The sequence below is a fragment of the Egretta garzetta genome, unplaced genomic scaffold (assembly GCF_000687185.1).
Source record: "Egretta garzetta isolate BGI_Z169 unplaced genomic scaffold, ASM68718v1 scaffold333, whole genome shotgun sequence".
Lineage (NCBI taxonomy): Eukaryota > Metazoa > Chordata > Aves > Pelecaniformes > Ardeidae > Egretta > Egretta garzetta.
In genome coordinates, this window is record NW_009259179.1 from 1,357,522 (window position 1) to 1,364,074 (window position 6,553).

The 6,553-nt window shown below is 49.7% G+C and overlaps 1 protein-coding gene across 1 annotated transcript in view; it reads left to right on the plus strand.

The window, feature by feature from the left end:
• Window positions 1-1,336: 1,336 nt before the first annotated feature.
• Window positions 1,337-6,553, plus strand: part of LOC104123373 (LIM domain containing preferred translocation partner in lipoma) — a 337,288-nt gene continuing 332,071 nt past the window's right edge. The window contains exons 1-3 of the mRNA XM_035891237.1: window positions 1,337-1,521; window positions 1,959-2,063; window positions 6,322-6,423. The gene's annotated coding sequence lies outside the window, so the exon portion shown is untranslated. The remainder of the gene's footprint in view (window positions 1,522-1,958; window positions 2,064-6,321; window positions 6,424-6,553) is intronic.

Below are 6,553 nucleotides of genomic sequence, written 5' to 3' on the forward strand. Positions count from 1 at the left end.
AGTGCAATTGTGAGGGGCAGACCCTTTTTTGGGACTTGTTGTCTCTCAGGATCAGTATCTCTTGCCTGCTTCCCCAGCAGAGCTGGCCTGGTTAAGGCATCGCTTTGCTAAGCCTCCGTGTAGTCCTTGCTCACCTTGCTGTAGGAGCCCTGGTCACGAGGTGATGGGGACAGCTGGCATGAAAAGTAAAGCCAGGCAGAAGCGGTTCAACAAGCCATGTCTGCTGAGTCCTATAACTGATCTCGTAAACATTTCTTGAGTTAAACCTGGTGAAAGACAAGCCTGAGCCAAGATCTTTTAAACACAGGTTGGGTCCCAAGAAATAGTCTTACCTGGAGCTCCCGGAGGTGCTGTTGTGGGTTGAATTGAAACGGTGTTGGAACCAGAGGGGAATGTTGTTGTCTTCTGCCTTTGCAGATAAGACTGAAGGGCATTTTGCCAGGAGCCTGTGGGAAGGACCTAAATTGTGTATAACTCTACATCATTTTAAAATGAAAAGTAAACATGCACAACCATAATATTTGCTTGTACTTGTCTCCTCCTTGATGGATGGAGAGAAATTGCTCTTTGGCTGATGAGTTCACCAGCAATAAAACCCTGCAGTTAACTCATCTTCATCCCAAGCCTGCAGTGAGTGGGAGAGGCCATTGTGATCTCTGGTTGAATTTGTCCTCTCCACTCCTGAGGGGAGTGCTGAGGGTCCTGGGGACTTCTGTACCTGTGGGGAATCAGGACTGGGTGCCACTGCAGGGACTGTGGGACTGAGCCAGGAAGGTGCCTCCTGTGTCAGGGTGGACATCATCGTTCTTTTGTGGCGTTGGCGCAATGGAGATCCACCACCACTTGGGAGAGGCGAGAGCCCTGTCTCTCTCCTGGCTGCTGTAGCCTCAGGCATGGTGTGGGGGACAAGGAAGCTGTCCCACCGGGTGGCAGGGATGAGGGACCTGGACCGTGAGCCACCAGCACTCTTTTGCTTTTTGCTGCATGTTCGTTGTAGACTTGTGGACTCACATGCACCCTGACGAGCAGTACAGGTACAACAAATGCAAACCTAAACTGAGCATTTCCATCGTTACAGCAGCAAACAGCAGTAACTTTCTCTGCTGAGGGGTGATGACAAGGCAAGCCTGCACCTCTCATGAGCAGAGATAGGGCTGTCAGGGTGACCAGGATGTGGCCGGGATGGGATGCTGGCCATGGGCTGGTGGGGGCAGGAAGGAGTGTGCGATTCAGATGCCGCCTATCTCCATGGGATGCAGCTGGCGGCGTGTCCTGGCAATGCCACGTGCAAGGCGGCAGTTGCATGGCCTGGCTGGGGCCTCTGCTCTGCCTTCATCTTCTGCAGAGGGGAAAAACGGCACCGAGCCGGTCACTTCAGGAAAGGGTCGTGTCTGCTTTGGAGCTACAGGAAAGAGCGAGGCAGTCTCCGATGGGAATGGAGCAGAGCTCCTCGGAGAGAAGGCTGTGCTGAGGTAGAGGATGGTGTGAACTGGATGGCGGTGTAGCTCTGCTTCAGTGCTGGTAAACCCCATGAGCTTCAAACTGAATTAAATGATGCCTCCTAGCTCCCTTGCTGTGCCTGAGGTCATAGAGACGAGCAATTCATTCACCCAATTCTCTCATTTTATGCCTCATTTTACATCTCCTTTTTCCCCCTGCCCCTCTCAGGGGTATGAAGAGCAGTAAAGGAGCTGTGGCTTGAGGAGGTGCAAGGTGTTGACCAAGCGGCGGCAGCTGACAGCCGGTTCTGGTTGTTGGCCTGTTTTGAGGTGGTGATACTCACTTTTGGGGGATGTCGAAAGGAGTCCAGGAATATGGAGGCTTCTGCCTAAGAAAGCTGGGGAGGAAAACGCTGCATTTCCCAGAAGTTGTGTGGGTTAAGCTGCAGGTTTTGGAGATGAGCTGTTGGGAGGCTCATCCTGCATGCATCACACGAGTATATCTCTCTCTCTTTGCAGGACTGGAAAGAAACCCAAAGTCGTGACTCCGGCGGAGCCCTGCGTGTCTCCAAAAGCCCTGCTCTGAGTTAGTCCCACCAGTGAGGCTGTGCAGCGTGAAAACCGGTACGTAAATACGAGGGGCAACTTCTCAGAAGGTTTTGTGGCTTTTCTGACAGTAGCACCTTGTTCATGGCTCTCTGCAAGTTCTCTCTTAATGGAGTGTGGAGGTGGGGGGTGGGATCACTGGAAAATACAAGACAAGCTGGTAGTTTTCCGGTGGTGCTTGCACCCCAGAGGCTTTGGTGGGGAAGGGCTTGGCAGCAGAGAGAAGCTGCAGGTGCTCAGAAGTCCTCCTGGACTACGGTGCTGAGGCTTTAGATGTGCTCTGTCGAGCTGTGTGTTATGTGGCAGCATGCATGGAGAGGTGACGGGGGGGTAATGACAAGTGCACGCACAAGAAATGCACATATATACATATATATACACACATGCTGTACAAATCTAGGCACGTGGAAACAAAGATGTGCAATGCATATATAGTATATACTATATGGTGGCGTATGAGATCTTGGGGGTGTATATACCAAATGTCTGTATATACTATATATGGCGATAAAAGAATGCATATGCATTCCTGTTCTTTTTTTTTTTTTTTCCTGTCTCTTCTGTCTTTCTGTGGAGCTGTTGCAAAACTACCAGATTCAACCTCCTGGGGAGCCTTTCTGGCCAAGGTTTTACAAGCCAGCACCTGCTTTGCCTGCCTGACTTCTTTCTATATTTATTCCTCTGTGCACCCGGTTTTTGCCTTTGCCTGCAAAGTGGAACTGTCACAAACATTTGTGCTAACTTTTGGCTGCACAGGACTTCAGCTTGCAAGTCCCAAGTCTGTTTTTGTGCACGTTGGGGGAGGAGGCGTATGTGTGCGTGGTTGTGCATGTATGCATACGAGCATCCCTTGTCCTTGCTGCCTGCATTACATGGTCTGTGTTCCTGTGATGCTACAGCAGTCCCCGCGTTCGTATGCCACGCAAGTTGTGCACTTTGCCCCTTCAAGACATTTTTATGAATCAAATATTCTCAGTTGTCCTGCTTATGTAATGTCACTTAAAACAAAATTAGCCATGCCTGACCCTGTGGCTGATTGATAATGATCTGTACTGCTGTGCAGGAGGCTTGGGTTGGATTTTATTCCCCCCTGCCAAGCTTTTACTTTCCAGGGGTAGGACTGTGGCAAGGAGATGGACTCGTGGTGCCATGTGGCAGGGAGCTCCTCGTTAGGCCATGGCTGGACCACAGATGTGTCCATCCCTCTGGTTTCTCTCCTCTGTGTCGTTTGGGGCGGATGGTGCTCTAAAGCAGACACTGAATGCCAGCTGATGCTTAGGTACCACTGTTGAAAGTGAGGACAGCAGCCAGGGAGACGATATAACGCCATTTCAGCTGGGTAACCGAGGGGAGGTCCCAGTGCTGTCCTGGGAAACGTGAATCTGGGGGAATAGCCGTGTGGTGGGTCTCCAGTCAGCAAATGCTGCTTGGAGGAGATGCATGCTTGCTCCCAGTCTGATGGGTACGACTTGTGCACATTGACAAGCAAGGCTGGGCTGCCTGCCAGGAGCTGGGAACCGGCTTGTCCTGGTGTGCTCAGGCCCCTGAGCTCCCAGCCCCTCTAACAGCTATACTCGTTTCTGGCCCAGGAGTCCCTCTAAGGTCACAAAGCTGTTAGTCCTAGGTTTCAACCCCTGGAGCCGTAAAGCAGACCCTGCCTGACCCCTGTGTGAGGGCAGAGGCAGAGTGAGCCGCCTGTGTTCCCCTGGGTTTCGTTTCCCTGTCCCCGCCGCCTGTGCCACTGCAGCCTGCATTCCTCTCCGGTTCGGTAAGCCTTTTGCCTCTCGAGCTGACACAGCTAATATTTCCCTCGCTGGCAGGGCAGGCGAGGCAGTGGCATTTAACTGTTAAGGAGAGCCTCCATCAGTTTGTGCTGCGGGAGCCCAGCGCAGCAAGGGCTGGTGTGTGCCTGGGATGGGGGGTTCCGCTATTCCAGGTGCGGCTCCTCCACGCTTTTATTCCCTTCTTTGACTTGTATTATTCCCTACTTCATCCCGCTGTTTGTCCTTGCAAAAAGCAATGCCTTGGGAGTTGCTTTCTGCAGGGAGCTGGAAAACTGAGTCAGAGTTTGTAAAACCTGTACCTGCCTGCCCCTTCTTAGCCCGGTTTTGGAGCATCTTCTAGCACAGTGACTACAGTGCTCAGAATATCTCCATTTCTGGCCATGGGGAATGCTCCTGGTGACCTGGCTGGGCCGCATGGCTCTGGGGGAGGTTTTAGTGGGTTTTTAGAGAAATAATTGATTAGCTGCCCACCGAGAGCTAGTTCCAGATTGCATTGCATTGATGTTGCCCCTGTATACCACTTAGTGCCACTTGTACTGTTGGCTCTTTAAAACTGCCTTTATAACTACCAGTGTAACAGATGTGTGCTGGTGTGGCCTTACAAGGTTTGTTTTTTGCAGTGGTAGTGATGGATCACTAAGTTAAATGTGGTTCTTATTCAAAGAGGCAGAAGGCTTCTGCCTTTAGAAAGGTTCTAAAGCAAAGGGTTACCTGTTTTCAGTCACCTGTGATATCGGGGGCTAAACTCGTGCTGCCACGGGCCCGTCATCTCTGCCTAGTTACTGGACGTAATTGTACAGCCTCTGTTGCTGCAAGATTTTGGCTCTTCCCGAAGCCTGCACTTCAGTACCAGTGAAAGCCAGATGTACTATAATGTCACTTTTTTACAGTTTGTTTTGGCCATACATGGGCAGAGTCAGCTCTGGAATTCCTTCCCTATAAATTCAATAGCATCTTGTGGGTGGTGCTGGGGAATCACTCTGGTCTGGTTGGCCTGTTCCCCTTGAAAACATCCCGGTTTGCACATTCCTGAGAGGCTGCCTGCTCCTGAAGCTGATGGCTGCAGCTACCAGGAGGCTGTCGTCCCGTGCTGGCAGGCTCAGTCACCTCCTTGCTGCCTTGTGGGTCGGCTCTTGTAGCTGAGGAGCGATGCCCGTGGGAATGGTGGCACGGGTATATTGCTCCTGCGTGCAGGCAGACCCTGTGGGGACAGTTGTGGCCTCTAAGCATAACTGTTCTGCCTCTTAAATTTGCTGTATGGGCTTGAGCATTGACCCTCAAGCCCCTCTCCCAGGGGTGGGGAGGCTGGGCGCTCCCCTGTTCCCGCTGGCCACGGGATGCTGCGTTGTGTGTCCCAGCAGGGATCAAGGGGTGCTGCCATCCTGGGGCTCCTCGTCCCCGCAGGGAGATCTCGCCTTGTCCAAGCAGCATGTTCCTTTATGCAGAGCTGTGGTGGTGGTTTTTTTTTTTGTTTTTTTTTTTTTTGTTTTTTTTTTTTTTGTTTTTTTTTTTTTTGTTTTTTTTTTTTTTGTTTTTTTTTTTTTTGTTTTTTTTTTTTTTGTTTTTTTTTTTTTTGTTTTTTTTTTTTTTGTTTTTTTTTTTTTTGTTTTTTTTTTTTTTGTTTTTTTTTTTTTTGTTTTTTTTTTTTTTGTTTTTTTTTTTTTTGTTTTTTTTTTTTTTGTTTTTTTTTTTTTTGTTTTTTTTTTTTTTGTTTTTTTTTTTTTTGTTTTTTTTTTTTTTGTTTTTTTTTTTTTTGTTTTTTTTTTTTTTGTTTTTTTTTTTTTTGTTTTTTTTTTTTGCTTTGGTAAAGCAAAATCAAATACAGGCTTTTTGCAAAGCAGCAGCTAGATGAGCCAGCCAGGGGATCTTTCCCTGCCACAGGTGAGCAGCCAGCCTGGGACCCGGCAGCGTCCTCTCTAGTGGCACTGATGGCTGAGCCTCGCCTCTTCTTGCCTTGCTGAGCTGGTGTCACTATAAACATGGCCTGAATTTGCCTATTTGCCTTCAAAGAGCACTCCAAAAAAATAGTTCTGGGAGATTTTCTGCTGATGAGTTGAGGGGCAAGAGGGAGGTTTGCTGTAGGGGGTGAGGGGCGACAGCTCCTGGAGCTGCTCCGGTTGCATCTCTCTGTGCATCCCTGGGAGGGGACAGGGATGTGGTGCCACCCACCAAGCCAGGAGCCACCAAAGCACAGGTCAAGATGGCGACGTGTGGCCCTGTGTCCTGGCTGTGCGTGGGTCAGCGGCAGCGATGTGTTCAGCTCCAGCTCCGGAGGGGCAAGGCATCCCTGTGCCAAAGCCAGGGAGAGAAGGGTGATTTTTTTTTTTTTTTGGACATCCTTTAGAGTTTTGATCTCCATATTTGGAAATGTTTACCCATTGCTCTGATCTATTGCAAGGGAGGGGAGGTGACTCAGGGTCTGGTGGAAGCAGGATTTGAATTCCTGTAGTAAGGTTTTTTTCTTTTCCCCCCCCCCCCTTTCTTTTTTTTAGCTTGTTGTGGTCAGTTTTCAGTTCTCTTGCTCCTGGACCTTGCTCCAGATTTGATCTGCTCGAGAGGGGAGCGTGTTAGCGAAGGAGCTTGCCTGGATGCTGGTAAGTGCATCATTGCTGCTTTAGCAAGCAACGGAGGTTTTTGTTTTGTTGTTTGATGGATTGCATCAAAGTGTGTGCATTGCTGGTGGAGGCAGGCATGCAGATGGCCAGTCAGCAGCAAGGGACCCAG